Source organism: Malania oleifera, chromosome 9, assembly GCF_029873635.1.
Source record: "Malania oleifera isolate guangnan ecotype guangnan chromosome 9, ASM2987363v1, whole genome shotgun sequence".
NCBI lineage: Eukaryota > Viridiplantae > Streptophyta > Magnoliopsida > Santalales > Ximeniaceae > Malania > Malania oleifera.
In genome coordinates, this window is record NC_080425.1 from 78,724,361 (window position 1) to 78,745,317 (window position 20,957).

The window sequence follows — 20,957 nt, forward strand, 5'->3', positions numbered from 1 at the left end:
GAAAAAATGTTTAAAAATTTTATAAAATTTCTACAAAAAATTTGAAAAATTTGAGAGTGTTTTTAAAGATTCTTTTGCTTCTAATTTGACATTTTTTTTTTCCCAATTTTTATGTGGGTGTGTCCCTATGAATTTTAAAAGGGTAATGAGGTATTTTACACCTCGCCTGTATTAGCTCTAAGGGGGGTTTTATCTAATAAGATCCCCTTATTTTGAGATCTTATTAGACATTCCTATATTGCACCAAGAATTCTATTCTCCTTTTAATTTTATTTATTTATTTATTTGTTTGTTTGCTTATTTTAAAAGGAGTTAATTAAAGGTTATTAAATTCAATTTTGAGGATAATTAATAATTAATTAGGTACCATTCATAGAACGGATGTGTAAGGGGTGCGAATACCTTCCCCTCACATAACCGAACTCGTAATCCCAATTCTGGTATAAGCTGACCGAGATTGCTGGTTTCTTGACTTAGGTTTAATCTAGTGGCCAATCAATTAAGTAGTAATTAGGTGTTCTAACCGAACCTAGGAAAATAATAGGTTAGTGGCGACTCCAAAATTCAAAATTTTCAAAAATCATATTTTTTTACCTCACGGTCCTCGGCACCCGCCTTCGAGACATCGCGACAAGGCTCATTTTCTCTCGATCCTTCCCAATGTGGAATGGGATGGTTACAACATTTTAAATAGTTCTACAATGAGAAAAATACTAGTAATTAATGGTTGCATAAGATTTGGAACTCATCAATTATAGGATATGTTAGCTGAATTCAAATTCTATTCAACTCTGCGTAAATTAACATTATGTACATCCCAATCTTATAATACAATCACCTATTCTAATGAGGAAATAATCCCCCTATAGAATAATATATAATCTCCTACATTTACACACTTTCCTAATTTACCCATTATACACAAAGATACTCGGGATTTTAACACTCCCCCTCAAGTTGGATAATAGATATTAATCATCTCCAACTTGCTAATGAGATCATCAAAGTTCTGTCGTGCCAACCCTTTCGTAAAGATATCTGCAGTTTGTTCCTCGGTAGGTACATAGGTCATATAGATAGTTCGTTCTTTAACTTTGTCTTTGATAAAATGTTGGTCCACTTCTACATGTTTAGTCCTATCATGTTGAATTGGATTGAGAGAGATACTGATGGCTGCTTGTTATCACAATAGAGTTTGATAGGAAATTTCATCGGGACCTGTAGTTCATCCAAGAGTTTTCGTAACCATAGTCCTTCACATAATCCTTGAGCAACTGCTCTGAACTCAGCTTTGGCACTACTACGTGCCACTACATTCTGTTTTTTGCTTCTCCAAGTTACTAGATTTCCCTAGAAAAATGTGCGATAACCGGTGGTGAACCTTCTATCTTCCACTGATCCTACCAAATCTGCATCTATAAAGATCTCTACTTCCTTACTTTCACATTTCTTGAAGAAGAGTCCTTTACTTGGGGAGCCCTTGAAATATCGAAGGATCTTGTATACAACATCTAAATGAGCTTCTTTTGGTGAATGCATGTGTTGACTTACCACACTAACTGCAAATGTAATATTTGGTCTAGTATGTGATAAGTAGATTAGCTTACCAACCAATCTCTGATACCTCTCCTTTTCAACAGATATTCCACAGTCTTCGACCCTCTTTACTGCTTCAATCGGGGTTTCACTAGGTTTGCATCCTAGCATGCTAGTTTCAATTAGGAGATCAGTGATATACTTTCGCTGAGAGACGCTAATACCCTTTTTCGTTCTAGCAACTTCCATGCCCAAGAAGTACCGCATTTGTCCCAAATCTTTAATTTCAAATTCAGTAGCTAGAACTTTCTTCAATCTTTCCATCTCTACTGTATCATCCACAGTTAAAATTATATCGTCAACATACACTATTAGAATTGTTCGCTTACCTCTTTCAGACTGTTGGAAGAATAGGATGTGATTAGATTGCCCTTGTCGATATCCTTGGTTCTTTATTACTTTTGCAAATCTGTCGAACCATGCCCTGGGAGATTGCTTGAGTCCATACAAGGACTTCTTGAGTTTACACACTTTGTTTTCTTCACCTTTTTTGCTAAAGCCTGGTGGTATTGTCATCTAGACTTCTTCTTCTAACTCACCTTTTAGAAATGTATTCTTAATGTCAAGTTGTTGTAGTGGCCAATCTAAGATGGCTGCCAAGGATAGGAGAACCCGAACTGTATTCAAGTTTGCCACCAGTGCAAATGTCTCTGTATAGTCAATGCCATAAGTCTATGTGAATCTTTTTGCAACAAGTCGGGCTTTGTATCATTCAACTGTCCCATCAGATTTATATTTCACTGTGAAGACCCATTTACAACCAACTGACTTCTTCCCTCTCAGCAAATTCATTACATCCCAAGTCCCATTCTTCTCCAGAGCCCACATTTTCTCCATGACAGCCTCCTTCCATTTAGGTATTTCCAGAGCTTCCTGAATATTCTTTGGAATTCTCATCTTGTCAAGGTTAGAGACAAAGACACAATATCCTGTAGATAAGCTTTTATAAGACAAATATTTAGACCAGGGATATTGATTACATGACCAGGTTTGTTTTCTAACTGCAGTAGGTAAATTGATGTCATCAGGTACATGATTATCAGAAGAGAGCTCATGAGACTCATGGTTGTTCAGAGCCATCACCGATTCCAACGCTTTTGGTGCCTCAGGTATGAGATCCTCCTTGTTCTTTGTGTTTGGCTTTCTTGAGTAAACTAGTATGTCTGTGTTGTTTTGCTTCCCTACATCTCCCCTTGAGGTTAAGTGCTCTTTTGTGTTTGATAGGTCAGGAAGTGATGCAATGGGAGACTCAGTGGATGGGTCAGGGAATGAAGTAATAGGAGACTCAATAGATGGCCCAAAGTCAGTGGTAATAGGAGACTCGATAGACTCTGTGGTAAAGAAGTCAAAGAACCGATCTTCACTCCATTGCTCCCCTTGAAGAGAGGGCTTTGGGAAATAAGGAGTGGTTTCAAAGAATGTGACATCAAAGCTAACAAACATTCTCTTTGAGACAGGGTCATAGCATTTGTAGCTTTTCTGGGTAGGGGAGTAACTAATGAAGACACATTTAACGGCACGAGGATCCAATTTATCGCGATGGTGAGCATGAATATGAACAAAAGCCGTATAGCCAAAGATTTTCAGCAGAATACTGGAGGGGAGTCGTGAGGTAGGAAAATGTTCTTGGAATTTCTGGAGAGGAGTGACAAAGGAAAGTACTCGACTCGGCATTCGATTAATGAGATGTGTAACTGTTAAGATGACAACTCCCCAAAAATAGTTTCTCATGTTTGTAGTAAATATCAATGCTTGAGCTACTTCAAGTATATGTCTGTTTTTTCTTTCAGCAACCCCATTTTGTTGAGGGGTATCCACACAAGAACTCTGATGAACAATTCCATTTTCTTGAAGATAAGTTCCCTGAACATCATTAAAATATTCCGTACCATTATCAGTACATAAAATTTGAATATGAGTCTGGAATTGTGTTTGAATCATGGAATGAAAACTAACAAAAATGGAATGGACTTCAGTTTTATTTTTTAACAAGTAAACCCAACAAAGGTGAGTATGGTCATCAATAAAAGTAACAAACCATTTTGTATAAGTGCGATTGAGAGATCTTGAGGGTCCCCACAAATCACTGTGAATCATAGTAAATGGACGAGATGGTTTGTATATGGATGTTGGGAAAGAAGCACGCCGATGTTTTGCAAGTTCACACACTTCACATTGAAACTCAGGAGACATTTTATTTGAACAGATAGACGGAAACAAACGTTTTAAATATTGAAAATTTGGGTGACCCATCCTAGAATGCCATAACAAAAGTTCACTATCTCTAGAAATAATGCAGAATCACAAATTACAGTATTACATTGTTCACTCAAGCTTGCCTCCTCAAAGTAGTAGAGTCCCTCACACGCTTTAGCAGTGCCAATCGTCTTCCCTGATGATTGGTCATAAAAAACACAATGAGATGAAACAAATTCAGCAAAGCAATTGGAGTCTTTTGTTAACTAGCGAATGGATAACAAGTTGCAAGATAACTTGGGAACATGTAGGACATATTTTAAGGTTACGGAGTCAGATATGCGAATACTTCCTTTATCGGAAACTGGTGAGAGTGAACCAACTGCAATTTTGACTCTCAGGTTTCTAGCATATGGTGAATAGGATGAAAACAGTTGATAAGAACTAGTCATATGATCAGATGCACCCCAGTCAATTATCTATGGTGATTTGTGACAGGATATAGTATTTAAGGTTGATAAATAATTACCTCGGTGAGCTAGAGAACCAGTGGAAGACTGACCCGATGTTTGAATGGAGGTAATAATTTTATATAGCTGATCCAACTGCTCAGGGCTGAATGCATTACTTGGATTGATATTATTGTTTTTTTCACCTTGTAATTTTTCAGTTGAATTGTCAGTGGTAGCTTGATACCCACAATTTTTTTGATAATGTCTCGGCTTCCAATCTGTAGGCTTTCCATGAATCTCTCAGCAGGTTTCTTTTGAATGACCTAGCTTTCGACAGTGCTCACACCATAATTTTCCTTTTTGTGGTTTTTGTCCATATCATCCTGGGCCTTTTGAAATTAGAGCCGAGACGTCCGACCCACTCGAATTTAGGGCTGGTATTTCAGACCCAACACGATCCGACTGTGGCTTCAGCATCACACGTCTTCGGCTCTCCTCCCTCCTTACTTCAGCGAACACCTCTCGGGTTGATGGCAGAGGTCCTCGGCCAAAAATTCGTCCTCGTACATCATCTAGATCTCGGTTGAGGTCAGCCAAGAACTCGAAGACCCGTTCATTTTCGAGTCGTTTTTTGTATCGTGCACTGTCGCTGGAGCATTCCCATTCTTCTTCGATGCTTAGGTCGAGCTCCTGCCAGAGATGGGTCATCTCCACGAAATACTCAGTAACGCCTCGCTCGCCTTGCCTCATCTGCCACAACCGGGTCTTGATCTAAAAAATCTGTGAGTAACTTTCGACGTCAGAATATGTCTCACGAACGGCGTCCCATACGTCCTTCGCCATTGGTAAGAACAAGTAGATTTTCCTGATTGAAGGCTGCATCGAGTTGACGAGCCAAGCGGTGACCATGGAGTTTTCGGACCTCCATTTTTACAAGGCTACAACTTCGGTGGATTCGGGTTTCCTTCGTTCGCCGGTAAGATAACCTAGCCTCCATTTTCCTTCAATTACCAATTTTATTGATTGAGCCCACTCATGGAAATTTTTTCCGTTTAATTTTTCCACTGAGTGAAAAAGTTGTGTTGTCTAGCCCATTTGAACCTCCAATGGATGTGATCTCTGAATCGTCGTCGATATTTTCAGCAGGGGTCAACCCTCTGCTATTGATGGTGCCGTTGGTGATGACGCTGGCCATAGTTAGCTAAGGTTGAGAAACCCTAGCTCTGATACCATGTTAGCTGAATTCAAATTCTATTCAACTCTGCGTAAATTAACATTATGTTCGTCCCAATCTTATAATACAATCACCTATTCTAATAAGGAAATAATCCCCCTACAAAATAATATATAATCTCCTACATTTACACACTTTCCTAATTTACTCATTATACACAAAGATACTCGGGATTTTAACAAGATATTACATTAATTTTTGGACCTATTAAATTATTATGGGACTCGCATCATTAGTATCCACATCAAACCATATTTTTCACTTATATTTGTATGGGGTCGAAGTGCAAATGTGACATCATGCAATTGGTGGGGGTTTGAAATTTTTTGTGGAGAAACCATCAGTTGTACACTTACAAATGAAAAGGACCAAGATGTTCTTGCAGGCCTAAAATATGGTTACATTGATTTGCCAAATGGAATAGACTAAGAGTGAAATATTATTATTATTATGTGGATATAATAGTTTTGAAAAATTGTTGCCATTTGAAAGAAGTGTGCAAAAAATTTTATTTATCCATAATGTGGAATAGATTACCTTTTTCAAATTTTACTGTAAAAATGTTTATTTATATTTCACTCGATTAATGGAATAAAACAAACTTTTATATGAGTAACATTTTTGTAAACGATTGTATCTCATATAATTTCTATTTCGTTCATAACTTTGGTTATCTCATGAACCTTAACAGGATATAAGGCTTGGCAAGAAAAACCATGACATCAATCTTGTTGGTAGCGCACAAACGAGTCAAATCTTTTATGAACAACTCGTGTTTGTTCATTTGTGTCATGAGAGTTTCTTGAGCTTATTGTTAAGATTGAAAAAAGGTTAAGTTTTGATTGTATAATTCAATTTAAAGGCTTGTTTTGGGCTCATTTATAGTATCAAATTATGCCTATTTATAAATTCACTTAAGGGTCATTTGAAGACTTAAATAGAATTGATGGTGAAATGCTGATTTGCAGCACTTTTAATCTCACAATAATCTCATTTTTCAATTATTCAACCATTTCATTTTACCAAGTTCAATGTTACCCAGATTAGTGAACATTTATATGTTTCGATGTAACAACAAGATGTTATTTGTAACAAATAGTTTTATTGGTTGGTTAATTGGTTACATTTTATTCATGAAATGGGTTGGATTGGTATTAGTATCTTTTAGTTTTCATCTTCACTCTATTCACTTTTTCCAAATTTCTAATTTGGCAAATTTAACCCTAACTCTCTAATTTGAGTAGTGAGAATTAAGAGGCAATAGGTGGGGGTTTATTTATCTTTAAAAGTTGTTATCATTGGTAAGGGCTGATTTTGACATTCTTGTGGCTGAAAGGGAATTTTGACAAAGGAACTTATGAAAAGAATTAAGCTAATTCAACTTGCTGTAAAAAATGTTTTGTCCTCCCTTGTGAAAAAAAAGAGGGGTTGAGAAGAAAAAACTGATCTTGAATGTTTGGTACAATGGTTATAATACGCTTCAAATGTTTAGAATAACCAAAATGGATGTGTTATTATAGGGAATGTAATTAGTGTGTTGATAAGTGAAAAAAAAAAAAAAAACTAAGTACATACATGGGATGGTATAATATGTTGAAAAATCAACTTTTAACCTTTAAAAGTTGTAAATTTTGACTTGACAATTTTTGAAAGTTATCTAAAGTTAAAAGCTATTTTTTATAAGTCTAAACAAGCTATTTAATTACTAAATGTGTTTTACATAACTTTTATGGTGTACCGGTTGAGCGGTACGCCAACCCAATAAAAAATAAATACCTGTATTAGAGTTGGGTTTACCGTTAGGAAGTTTAATACCAAACAAAGAGAGTTCCTTCCATGTGGCAAAGGAGGATTCGTTTGGTGCATATAATAATTTCTCTTTAAAAGGAAGCATTTATCTTAAAAAGGGGGATAAATTCTCATTTAATAGGAAATGAATGTTTGGGATGACCTTCAAATCTTCAATGGTTTGAACTTTTTTTTTTTTTTTAAGGGTTTTTACTTCACTGATCTCTTCTATTGATCTTTTAAAGTTGCTAGCTCTAAGGGATTAAAAGAAGGAGCAATGGGCAACTATTTGAGATGGAGAGAATTACTATAAAGAATCTATCCACATGGCGTTGTCATGGAGTTAGCTTAAATAGTACTTTGGACTCTATCGAGGAAGCGTGCTTGTAGAAATTGTGTTTAGTAAATCCAATGAGTGGCTTGCCCTTAGTAGATTAAAACTTAGAGCAAGATAGAGGAGGAAAAACAAGTAGAAAAGAGATTCCTTTTACCTTAACAAGGTAGAAGATTTCTTTCGTGGGTAATTAAAGGATGACCAAACTAGGCTTCTAAAGGGGTATGTCCTTTTGCTAGCACGTGATTGAGCTAAACTTAAGTTGCACAACCCTTGAAGCTAGTACAATATCAACAACTTTGTAGTGATTTAAGAATTACATCCAAGTGACAATCTGGAGGGGTTTCAAATTTCTCTAAGAAAAATAAGGCCTCAATATAGGTAAGTAAAGATGCATCACTTATAGTAGGGATGAACATTTAACAAAATGAGATCACAAGTTGTGTCTACAAAAAGCAAAGGCACAATAGATCTAAGTGGCCAAGATGACTGCAAAAGTAAATAAATTGAAAGCAATGAAAAAAGAAAAGAACTCCTTCCATTTCTTAGGCTAATTGATCAAGCAAGGCACAAAGGAAACATCTTTGAAGCTTATAACAAGATACCTTAAACTTTTTACCAACTTCATACCTTAGAAATCAATGGTACCAATATGCTTCTTTGTGAAAGAATATCCTTCTTTGGTCGACAAAGAGGGGTAAGACCTCTAGAAAATTGACAAAGGAAGTTGATTAGGTTCTACCTCTCGCAAAAATACAAAAAATGATAAATGTAAATATGTAGGTAAGGATTCAATTGGTTATCAGAAGAAAGCAAAAGTTGGCATAGGTAGAAACAAAACCATTCATGCTCAAATAAATTACTATACTTGATTTTTTTGGTTTGCAAACCACTATATTAGACATTAAGGTTTCCACCACCCATTTTTCATAGAAAAAAGTAAGATAGTGAGTTTGATTTCTTTGTTTTTTCCTCTATAATTTTCTTGGAAGCCATGCATCACAAACATATTTTGGAAATTATACCATTACCTCTATTGTGCGCCTAGTTTAGGGTTGCAAATCGACATGTGGCAATATTAGAGCAAGCAATAGATGCAAGTATTTAAGAAATATTAATCGACTGTGCATCTCTTTGCTTTTGTGAAATAAGTTGAATAATTAGATATTTGGGGGTTACTGACTCTTAAAAACAACTGATACCTATCCGTTCTTAAAGTTGGAAAATCAAGCATTGCCAATCATAAAGCTTTAGGGCAATTTCTAAACGGGTCACAAATTGATCATAGTATTGAAGAACATATTATAAATATCAGCTTGAGGTTGATTTGACTATAATTAGGGACTAGTACTGTAATATATTTTTTAAGTTATATTATTATCATGTCATTACTCTATAAAGTTTTGATATTTCCAAGAATTTAGGGCATGATTAGCTTTGAGGTAATTGCCTCCTTTGTGTACATTGTAGAGGATCTTTATATAGATCCTAACACCTTAATAAATTTGTTCTATAACATGTGTCATTTATAGTATTTTTCATCATTAATTATTATCATCCTTTCTTGTTAATCCATGTTTTGTCTTTTCATATTTAATCCCTCCATTATTCTTTAATTCTCATCATCGTTGTGCGATAATCCCCATTATTAATTTTCTCTCATTCTTCTATCCTTATTGTTTTTCTCATTCTTCCTCTCCATTATTTAAGATATTGCATGCCTTCCCATTCTCAATATGTGATCAGGATGTACGTCTTAGTGCATAAATTTATCTACAATAGACACTAGGTGTATATAAGTTAATTATAATATATCCTTGATATGGAACATTTTAAACTACTATCAATCATTTTGAAAGTTTTGTTCAATGCACTTTGTGCATGGACAAAATTCACATGCACGAGGAATTGATATAAAACATGTGATTACAAATATGCTATGTGGAGAAATCATGTTAATTTATGGGCCCTTAAACTTTTATTTTTGGATTAAAACCAACCTAGGCCCCTTGATGACATTTAAGAGCATGAAGTTTAAAAACATGGATTTGACATTGTATGAAATTTGATGGAAATTCAATACAATTTTGTATTTAAAGAACGGACATCTTGGTACACAAGACTCTTCATTTTGTGAGGGTAAAGGAGGGTCATCACAATGTAAGCAATTTACCCTTACTTTTAGGGTTAAATTGGATGTTAAACACCTTTTTTTTTGTGGAAAAAGGTAACTTCATTAAAGGGGAAGAGACAAGCAAGTGGTTTAAATCTTTCGAAAAGAAAAACAAGAAAGAGAAAAGAGGAACTTGGGTTAAAGTACGCATGAATCACCCTCCCAACTTGGAGAAAATACAAGAGAATTCCAATCCTCCCAATCTAAATTAGATATAGAGGTATTAGTCTTAGTTCATTGGAACATATTTGCTAAACAACTATTGTACACAATTGAGACTGTGGAATATTTCTCCCTGAAGATTCCCCCAATTCCTCCCCTTCCAAATTTCCCAATAAACAACTATCGGAATTGCTGCTTTCAATATTCTAAAAAACCCCTTAAGCTTCGATAATTCCATGCGGAGAACATTGAAACCAAGGTGGTTTGGCAAACGAATGCCCAAATCTGCTTGCTGAAGTGGTAGTGGAGGAAGAGATGATTGACCCTTTCATTTTCCTCCTTGCAAAGAGTACACATTGAGGCCAACCTCTAATTTTTTTTTTTGTGGTAGGTTATCAGCTGTCAAAATTCCGTTATTAATTGCAAGCCAATAGAAAATGCTAACCTTTGAGGTGATGAAGGTGTTCCACAACAGGTTGAAGGGTAGACTTAGGTTATTACGAGTGTCATTGTGAGAAAGATGTTTATAGAAGTTAGTCGCTGTGAAAAGCCTGAGAAGTGGAGAGATCCCACAAACATAAGTCGAAATTCCCTTAGTTGACAGTAACATTTTAATCTCGATTGAGCATCTCGATTACTTGGTTAACCTCCTTACCTCTTACCTGTCTGTTAAAGGATGTGTCCTAGAAAGGTCTGTTGTTGGGGAAACTTTATATTTCTGCCATTGGAGCATGTCTGGCCACCATGAAAAGGTTAGGGTAGAGATCTTGAAGGGTGGCTTTTGCAGCTCATTTGTCTAACCAAAACTTTGTTTTGCTCTTGTCTCCAATATTGATCTTCATGTGTTCCCAAATGGTTGACTTAAGCTTGATAAATTTTTTCCATAAACTCCACCCAGGATATCTCGAGTGCATTGGCGGATATCAGTTAGAAGCCTTATACCTAAACTTGATGCAAATTACTAATTTCAATAGACATTGATCTTCCCTGCTGAACAGCCATATCCATTTGCCTAAAAGATATTTGTTCATAGTCTCCAAGTGTTTAATTTCCAATCCCCCTTGGTTTTTGTGTTGATTCACTGAGCTCCACTTGGCTAGGGGATATTTGAATTTCTCTTCTGTTCCCTTCCATAGGAAATTTCTTTGCATTCTCTCTAGGATCTGTGCCACCTTCTTTGGTATGGGAAAAAATAGACATGTAATATGTGGATTGATTGGATAGAACAAAATTTATAAGGATCAATATACCTTCCATAGAAATGAACTTTGATTTCTATGTTTCTAGTTTCCACTCCATTTTTCCACAATAGGATCCTAGAAATGCCAAGAGTTCAATTTGACTCCCAAGGGAAGTCCCAAGTACGAAGTGGGAAAGGAGCCCAAATTACAATTGAGGATTTTTGCCTTCTCCTCTATGCCTTAGAAGACTCCAATTGGGAAGATAAGACTCTTTGGAAGATTAACTTGTAAATCCGTGACTGTATCAACACAATATGGGATGACTCGCAAGTTCCTGAATTCAGAGGAAGAGTTGTTGCAAAAAATCAAAGTGTCATCAACAAATAAAAGGTGAGATAAAGTGATGGAATGTGACGGGTTGTGAATATTAACTCCCCTCAATAATTCCTTGGCCAAGCCTTTATTGATCATTTGCAAAAGAGTTTTCATAACTATAACAAAGAGAAAGGAAGAAAGTGGGTCTCCTTGCCTTAGGTCGCAGAAGCTTTTAAAGAAACAGAAAGCCTCTCTATTAACCAAAACTAAAAAAGAAGCCATTGAAATACACCATTTAACCCAACTCATCTATTTCTCTCCAAATCCCATGATTATCAAAATTTTGCTAAGGCCATCCTAGTTTAAATGATCAAAAGCCTTTTCCAGGTCAAGTTTGCACACAAAGCTTTCAACCTTGTTCCTCTGTAGAAAATCCATGCCTTGGATAGCTATCGAGACTACATCTAGAATCTGTTTGCCCAAAACAAAGGCCATTTGATGATTGGAAATAATTAGTGGAATAACTTCTTTAAGCCTATTGGATAGGACCTTTGCTAAAATTTTGAAGAAAATACTAATAGGGCTAATAGGCCTAAAGTCTTTGATGTTTTTGGCTCCTCTCTTCTTTGGGATGATGACAATAAAAGTGGCGTTTAAGCTTCTTTCGAACCTTTCTTTCGTATAAAATTCTTGAAAAGCTGAATTGAAATCGGCCTTCATGAATCCTCAACAAATCTATATCAGGGCTATGGTAAACCCATCTAGACCAGGCGATTTATCCTCATTCAAAGAGGTTATGGCTCTCCAAAATTCATTATTTGAGAAAGGGCTCTCGAGATCTTCCGTACAGCTACTAGGCAGAGGATTGATACCGCCTTCCTTCAATCTGAGCCTCCACAAAAACACCTATTGGAGGAGATCTTAGAAATATTTTGTGATCTTAGATTTTATATCTTATGTCTCCGTGAACACCTTATTCCTGATTACCAACCTTGAGATGAAGTTATTTTTTCTATATAGTGAAGCAATTGTATGGAAGAAACTGGTATTCTTATCACCGATCTTCAACCATAATTCACGGGATTTGATTCTCTAAGAAGTTTCTTCCCGGTCCAACAATTGAAGGAGCTTTATGTTTGCTTCTTCTTGCGATGCTTTGTCTTTCTCACTTAATGGGCACTGCTCTAGCTTGCTATTCCAAAAGTCCACTCCCTTTAACCACAAATCTTTATACTGCGATTCAGTTATCGTATGCTCCTTGCTCTAGGTTTTCAAGTGCTTTAATTTTTTTGTTGACACAAAACAAGTCGAGCCTCTAAAAGCCAAAGTCTTCCACCAATCCTCAATTTTCCTCTTGGACCCTTTGATCATAAACCAACTATTGTCAAATCTAAATGGAGCTTAACCCACTTAATGTCTTCGCAATCTAATGAAATGGGACTATGATCAGATATGCAACAAGTCAAAGTGATCTGACACTCCTTAAGGAAATTTAGCAGCCAATCTGATGTGAATAGGAATCTATCCAATTTGGACATGGTGGGAATGCCATGATTATTTAACCATATGAACTCAGCCCAGTTGGACAACAGACCAATTAAATCCCATTTGGATATGAAGGCAGAGAATATATTCATGGACTGAAATATTTTAGTGCAACTTATTCTTTCTTTTGGGAATCTTATCTTGTTGAAGTCGCCCTGAGCGCACCATGGGAGCCTTAAACTTCCCCTACGCTATGACAATTTAGCTCAAAAGTTAGTTTCTCCAAATCACTGTGAGTCCCATAAACTATTGTGAGAAGCCATTCCTAGCTTGTGAGGACATTATGGAAGATAATGGAGATAGAGAAATTGCCCCTAATATTCTCTTTATGCAAGAGGTTATTAGATTTCCAAGCCACTAGAGTAGTGCCAAAAGACCCATTCACATTCAAAGCTGCCCACTTTGCATGGCTATTTTTTCAAACTGATTTTAGCTCCTTAATTTCTATACTGTCCATGTTGGCCTTACAAGGCTTAACATACTATTTTGATGCTAACAAACAAGTGAAACTTAATATATTTGGTTAAGTAAGACATTTGAGGACTCAACTATGAAAATGCAAGGTCAAGGATCCATTGTAAGCTTATACTTCAAAAAAGGATGATCATATCAAGCTTAAAGCATGGATTCAAGGATGATTTATCAAAGCCTAAAAAATATAAGAGCATAGATGTTAAAGAGCTGAAAGTATACCAAAGCTTGAAGCAAAGTAAGAGAGCTCAAAGGAAAACAAACATGAAAACTCAAGCACTTAGAATGTCAAAAGTCCTAAGAAGTCTTTATGTAAGTGCTTAATATTTTAAATATCTTTTGAAATATGTTGAAACTCATTAGGATGAATCATAGACTTAGAGACCAGTTTTTGAAAACCCTGGAAAATGATTTTGAAAAGTTGCATTTGAGTCTTTCAAATAACAAGGGTTTAAAAATTAAAAAAAATGAAATGAAAGTTTTTTAGAAAATGAAACTGGTCAGCCGACTGACCTAAACAGGCTATATTTGCTCAGCCAACTGAGAAAAACATCAGGTTGAATATCTGTTTAGTCGATTGACACTTTTTGACTGTAATCAGTCAGCTGACTGACATAAGGGCTTGTCCAGCCGACTGACATTTTTGAACCAAGTTCAGTCAACTAAATGACAATTTCCTAGAATTTATTTCTGGCAGACAGAAGGGTCTTAGTCGCCTGTCCAGCTGACTGACCCTATAAAAATATCTACCCAATCGCCTGTCCAGCCGACTGACTCTACGGGTTTTTAAAATTTTAATTTTAACTAGAAAATTCTAAAAATTAGTTTTTCAATTGTGAACGTTATAAAAACTTAGTGGACACTCCAAGTAACTTGGGAAACAAGGAAACTTATTCTAAAAAGTCTATAAATACTCCTTTAAACCCAAGAAATCAATATACCAAGCAATCACACAACATTCAAGCATTCAACTCTCAATCTCTCACAAAGCTCTTTCTTGCTCACGCTCTTGTTGAGAGAATTCTACTGAACTACTGCTGATATTCATCTAGAGAAGGAATTAGTGATATCTTATCTTGAGCTTCAATTCTATTTCATCTTGATATTTAAATTCTTGAAGTGCATAGTGCTGAATATTGTACTAATCTGCTCCATTTGAGAGTGTTCTTGTACGCAACATTGTTAACCTGATAGGTCACACCCAATTTTGATCATGACAAATACTCTTGGTACTGATGGTTGTACTAATGCTTGCATGCAGGTTCACCTTGCGCGCGTACTCTAACTAAAAGACATATCATGATGGCGTGCGGTGTTCTTGCCAATGAATGAAGAAGTTTTGTGTTGTATTTGTAATTATTTTACACTTTCTTCATTCTGAGATGTAATATTATTATGGACTGTACACTCCTATGGTTTGTAATAATTTGCATTATGCATGATAGGTAGGTATGCTCAAATCGACCCTAGTTGGACTTTAGGTACCTACACAGACCATAGAAAGACCTTAGGGATCACCCTTCGGTCTACCTTCGGTCGATCGACACCAGATTTTTTCGGTAGGATAGAAAGTCCTTAGGTCCCTAAACAAATGTACAAACAGTCCCCACATCACTCACTATATCAGGGGAATTAAATTAGGATAAAATTGAACTTAAATTGAAAATGTTGAGAGTGCTCGGGTGACCGAACCACTGCGTTTAAAATGCCTTGGACGACCGAACCCTGGACAGGTCAAACTGTTGACTTCTTGTTAGGCAGACTGAACCAATTTGAATGTATCTTCCTCGGTCACCCAAACCCGTATCAGAAGACTTTTCAACAACCCGGGCGCTCGAACCTTCACGTTCAAAAAGGCCTCGGGTGACCAAACTTGTTAGTTTGGTTAATCGAACTTAGTTCTGGGCACCCAAACCACGAACAGAAAATTTTTGTCTTTTGTTCAGCCAATCGACCTTGACTTCGGGCACCCGAACCGTTAAAAATTGATTTTCATACTGAGTCTATTCAGGCACCTGAACCTCTAACCGGGCACTCAAATCTCTCGGGTTAAATTAATTTTTTTATTGAAATTAAAAGGGGTAAACTGGGTTAATTTTTCTAAATTTGTTTTAAACTTTTCTAATTATCCCCATTGAGTCCCCAACGGTCAAAAATTCTACCTTACCTATATAGACATGTTCATTTGCAATAATTAGCAAGGATTAACAAAAATAATTAAGGCAAAATTCTCTCAAATTCAAAAATCCCTTTTTAGCCTATACTACTCCCAAACACTTATACACTTAATTCTTCTTGATCCTTCAAATGTTGTGAGTATTTCTAAAGTGCTTGTGCTTAATCTCACTAGCTAGTACTCTCATTTGCTATATTGTTTGATTGATTTTATTCGAGAGTATAGCCTTAAGTTCTTCTATAGATTTCATTTGATAAATCTAGTGTGGGAAGACTTAGAAGGTTGCGATTCTTGCATTGTCATTGCAAGACACCTAAGCCTATATTTTGTGTGCAAAATCATTTTCAAAGCTTGCATTCAAACATGCCTTGTGCTTAGAATATTGAGAACATCTTATTGAGTTTGTTTGAATTATCTTGCTAGGCATATTTGAAACCTTGATATGATTTTGTGATATTCACATACTATTTTTCAAATCTTGCTTTGATATACACTCTTGTTCTAAATCGATTATCTATACTTATTTGAGTGTTTAACACACATTAGAGCACTGAACATATTTACATATCATTCGTACTTGCATTATTGCTTAAGCTATACTGGTGTACATATCTGCTTGTGAAGAAACGTATTTCCGTGTACAAAAATTTCATATCATTTGTTGTATTCTAGGTGTGGGCCTAAAGAGAGAGACTAGCCCTGTGGAATAGTTCCGGACTGGCTTAGACCCAATTAGGAAAGTTAGGTGCGCCACCCTAGTAAGGTGTGTTGTATTAGGTGCCGTTCCACCCGTTTAAGTGAGCCGTAGTGGAATCCTTGTGCTGGTGTAGCTAAGGCAGGTACGTAGGCAATTTGGCCGAACCTCAATAAGATATTGCGTGTATTGCTTACTTTTCTGCAGTTTTTGCACGTGTATGTTTATTTATTGATCGCATAGACTAACCCTAGATTGTGTAATACTGTTGTTAAACTGATTGACTTAGGTGATAATTTTTAAATACCTAATTCACCCCCCTCTTGAGGTTGCACCAAAGTTAACAACGTTTATTTCATATTTCTTGTAGTTCTTGGACGATTTAAAGTGTTTGGATTGTTGACCAAACATAGGGTATCGCTTGGAGAGGTGACTACTCTAACCTATTGGAGGAGTGACCGAGTTTGGGGTATCACTTGGAGAGGCGGTGCTCTAGCCTATTGAAGGAGTGTGTAATGATTTTGTTCCTTCTAGAAAGGAACATGTTTAGTGGAATCCTTTGGTGGTTTGCCAAAGGTGAGGACGTAGGCTGGGGATAAGCCGGACCTCATAAAAAACCCAGCGTCTCTCCTTTCCCTTACTCTCTTTATATTCCAAGAAAACATATAAACTACGTGGATGTTTTAAATTCCTTAGTCATAAAAACTACGTGGATTGGAAATTAAATAGACCAAAGTTTAATTTTGATTTGGGATTGCGTAAACTGAAAGGGAGTACGTTGGTTGATTAATAGTTTACGAAAACCTCAAAGGGAGTACTTTGATTGGTTAACACTCAAAGACAAATTAACCGAGAGTTTATTTAAATTCTGAGTTGTTGGGAATTTGAGTTGTGGTTTGTATTGAAGAAACTTATTTTATTATTATAGGGCTTAAATCAAATTTATGTACACAGGGTTGTTAACTAAAGCTGAGAATTGTTCTAAAGCTTTCTTGATTGAATGTTTAATTGATTGATTACTTTGTTGGTATATGGTTGTTAATTGAATATTGTTTTTTTGAAAATTGTATAAAGACTTAAGTATTTGTTGTGTATTGGATAAATTAATAAGGAGTCAAGAATTCATTAAAAATTTTAAAAGAAGTTAAGGATTCTTGAAAAGAATTAAAAGAAATTTTTTAAACCCAATTCACCCTGGGACTATACCTTAATTTTCCATCCATTTTAGTTTCTTAAAAACACAAGATATCCGATTTCCAAATCTCTAGCATATGCTTAATTCTGTTTCTCTTGACCCAACAATTCAATGCACTAACATTCCATGAAATTATTTTGGGCTTCATGAAGTGGTTGCGTATGTATCCTAAGAATCTTTCCCATTTTTCATTTATGTAAATAGGCTTCTAAGCTTTAAAATGCAAGTCATCCGGTATGCATCCTACTTCTTTGCTGACCTCCATGGCTTTGTCTATGACCTGTCATTATTCCCTACCTTGCTTGCATTGAGATTGAATCAATAGAAATCCAAAAATAAACCACAATTGCAGCTAACTCACCTGGTTATTTTTTGTGTTCTTAGTGCTTTCGTGCCATGGCAACAAAGGAACTTGGTTATTGCAAGAGGGTTCAGATTGTGTGAGAGTCGTGTTTGGGCTGCCGACTTGAGCATTGGGCTAGATTTTGGGCCTCCATAGCTTCTTTTTAATTAGCGCTGCTGCGTCTCTTATTCAGTCCAAGGGGATTGGGTCGGCTTTATTCGGATTTGGGTAGGGCTGCTTTGGTTGTGCTAGGCTGGGGGCAAGAGCCTTAGTGGTAAGCTGGGATTTGGGGGCTTTTCTTCTCCCCTTTCCAAGGCAACTTTCTTCCATTTTCCCGTTGTGCGTGGGTCTAGGTAACTTTAAAATTGAATAACAATTGAATTCAAAACCTGAAAAGTTCTGAAGCGTCCAGTCCCCCTTTCAGCACTGGTCTGTACTTCTCCTCTTCGAGCTCCACCTCAAAGTTGATGTCCCCATTGGCAATAAAGATAGCGTCCAGTATATCTTGCGCATACTTCATTTTGATTCTTATGTTTTCCCTTAGCCAATCCACTTGCGAAAATTCCTTTATTCTCCCCCCACATGTAATCGCAATCGCCTCCAAGGTTGCACGAGTTCGAAGGATTAGCGGAAGCCCTTTGATGTTGATCTAGTTATAGGGTCTAAGCTTAGTTGGTTTGTGGCATAGCATGACTAGATTCCACCTCCTAAGCCTGAGAAGTTTCCCTTGAACGAATCTTCTGCCCGAGTTCCATACTTTTTTGATCATCTCCTTGCTGTTGAAGATGAAGAGCAGCCGATTGAACGATAGGCGCTTGATCTCAAAGCTACTCTTGACTTTCCATATATTAATGCACCAATTTTTGATTGCATGCAAATAAGTTGGGCTATCTTTGAAGCTTCCAATGAGACATCCCTTAAGAAATTTGATTCTTTTGTTTGTACTTCGCTTAATTATCCACTCGAAGGAAGATGCCCGAATCTTCGAAGGTAATCTTACACTCCCCTTCGGTGTGAAAATTTCTCTTCATAAGAGGTTGGGCACAGGATTTTCCGTGTGTTGGCTTTCCTTTAGATCTACCTTCTTCCCTCTTCAATATGTGGCCGTTCGTTGGGTGTATTGGTGTAATCAAGTTTTTCAATTTTTCCCCGAGTCTTACACATTCCTCCATCCAAGAATCCATTATGAAATAACCCCCTCTTTTGCTCACCCTTTTTGAAAGCCTTAGGAATGGTCTGCCATATTTCCTGATGTATTGATAGTAATAAGTTCTATTTCACCATCCTGCTGAAGCCACTTCCTTGCCGTGGCCCTTTTCTGGGGCGACTGTGTCTAGACTTGAAATCTGTCATGGGACCACTTCGAGCTGGAGCAGTAGGAATCTGCCAAAACCTTGCCCTTTTGTTGTGATATACAAGAATTCTTCCTTAGTTTTGGATATTAGGTTGAGATTCACCGATGAGTTATCGACCTGCAGTTGGCTCCCTCCCATGGCGACATGTTTTCCTTGCTTCTTGTGCCAACAGTTACTCTAGGATTTTTTTTTTCTTTTTCCAATCACCACAAAGTCTTTCATGTTAATAATCCACCTCTTTGCCCCAAGCCTCACCACCTTCAAACTGTAGTACCTAAATTTCTCAAGCCCCTCAATTGAGAAGCCATCAGCTGCGGGTGTTGTGGGAATTGAAATGTCCGTGAGAATCCCAGTTAACACCTACTATAATCATGAGCTACTTGTATATAAAAGGTCTGCATTGACCTAATTCCAACCCTCGTGCATGAGGCCAAATATAAAAATTTGGCAACACCTGTTATATGCTTTATAGTTGCCATATTTTTGTATTTAACCTTATGCACAAGGTTTGGAATTAGGTCAATGTAGGCTTTGTCTATACAATAGCTTATGATTATAGTAAGGCTCTTGGGCTTGAACGATTTCATTGCTAAAAGTATGACCTAATGTAAGATAATTAAATGACAAAATCCTTCATCTTATGTCCCACACCCTTTTCATATACTATCAGAATATCTATAAGGTAGCTCTAATAATACTAAACATATATAACTCCCTCTATTTAATCAACTTGGTGAACTATTCACTTTAACCCATTAGGCTTCATAGTTTTGACTAATAAAAAATGTGCCTTGCAATGTTAATACGTATTACACCCATGTATGAATTTCTCTAATACACACCGCACTCGACATGAGACCAACACAACAAATTGCATTAGACACAATAATAGTACTCCTATATATGCCAGACAAAGATATTATGTATCCTTTTGTACATTGTCAATCACATGACCATTGTATATACTCTATGTGCTGTAGATCTTGATGATATATATAACTAGATGGAGTTGGACTTTTTAATCAACTAGGTACTAGCTGGTTGAACCCAAATAGTGTTTGTATGCATATAAAGCCAAACTTTTTCTTCTTCAATGTCTCTAAAAGCATATTGTTGTGTTTGGGTATCCCTCCTATAAAGACACGGAAAAATAATAGCAATAAAATAATAAAGGAAAAAAGGAGAAAATAAAGGAAAAGAAAAAGGAAAAGGGGAATCAGCAGGGCCTCGTCGACGAGAAGATACAAAGAGTAGGAATTTCAGACCATAAGGGTTCATTGACGAACCTATTATCTTCGTTGACGAACGTCCTTCTGTGGATCGTCGACGAACCTATTCCTCGTCGACGAACTCCTTCATCTGACTCATCAATGAAGACACGTGTCTCATCAATGAGGCCACGTGGACAACTGCCTATATATAGCGAAAAATCAAAATTTTGGTGAGAAACTCATATTCTCTCTCTCTCACTCTCTCTCTACCTTCGGCCTCTCCACCTTCTCTTTTCAAATCCGGGTTCGTTTTAACCCGTTTCGACAATTGAAAGTTACCACGATGATCTCGGGGTGATTTTCTGCAAGATAGCCGGGGCGGATTGTTGATTTGGGGTTATTGGTTACCATTCCAAAATTAGGGTAAGTATGTTATTTTAGAGTTTATATGATTATTTGGTATATGTGGACCCATAAATGTGTTAGACGATAAATATACTGGGTGTAACAACCCGAAGAATAATGGTATTTAAATA